This window comes from Sceloporus undulatus, chromosome 2 (genome assembly GCF_019175285.1).
Source record: "Sceloporus undulatus isolate JIND9_A2432 ecotype Alabama chromosome 2, SceUnd_v1.1, whole genome shotgun sequence".
Classification (NCBI taxonomy): Eukaryota; Metazoa; Chordata; class Lepidosauria; order Squamata; family Phrynosomatidae; genus Sceloporus; species Sceloporus undulatus.
This window is the reverse complement of record NC_056523.1, coordinates 228,236,377-228,237,424: the sequence shown is the minus strand read 5'-3', so window position 1 is coordinate 228,237,424 and position 1,048 is coordinate 228,236,377.

The window sequence follows — 1,048 nt, the reverse complement described above, 5'->3', positions numbered from 1 at the left end:
AATTGGAACCATATCTGTCCATGAGGTTGGGGAAATCCCTTGTGTAATGCTTGGTAGGGAATTATATAAGGTCCACAGGAGGCAAAGCAGCTGGCTGCATTAGCATATCCGTTTCCTGCAGGAGAGGGGTAAGTGCTCATTTTTCTACTGGGGTTTAGTGAGTGGTTTGTGAGATATGAATGCCCAGAGAGAACATGTCAGAAGTGTTTGTTCTGCTCCCTTCTACTCAAAGTGCATTAGGTATTGAGTCCATGAGCCACCTGTGTGCCGGTTAGCCAATGCTCTCACCAGGAACATCTGTTCTTTCAGGATAAAAGGATTCTGTAATCTCCCAGATTCTGCTTCTAAGATCTTGCCTATATTTCGCAAGTGAGGAATGGCAACAACTTTAATTCTACAAATTATGCTGATAAAAGATACTACATAGGCTGATCATATGTACCGTTTTAAACACAACAGTTTCCCCCCATATTTCCATACTGTCCCTCATTTTAATATAAATGTAAATTTTGTCCCATTTTCAAGAAAAATGCTCTCTGTTGTGAAAATGGTTTGAAGATCCCTGTTTGAAATTGTTTTTTAAATTTAATCTTTGTACAGTTTACATCCAATTAATCATTACAGTCTTCCCATTTTAAAAATTTATACTTAAAACAAACTATTAATTCATTTAAGCTGAAATTTATCTTCTTAGTTCTTGGTTCTTTTTTTCTTCATGTATTTTGCAAATTAAAAACTTAAATGTCCACTTCTTAGTTGAATTCCTGTCTTCAGTCATCTGAGTAAGGTCTTAGAAGATCCTGTTTGAAATTGTGATGGTCTTTTGCAAGACATCAAGTGTCTATGTTACAAACATACATTAGTTTCATTGAAGGGAATGTTTCAGCTACTGAAGTAGCCATAAATATTGAAAATCTTGTAAACCATTTAGAGTCCAGAAAATGTGAAATGTTTGTAGCTACCAAAACAAAATTGTGTCATGGGGTGTGAGAAGTTTGATGATGATGATGATGATGATGATGATGATGATGATGATGATGATGATGAT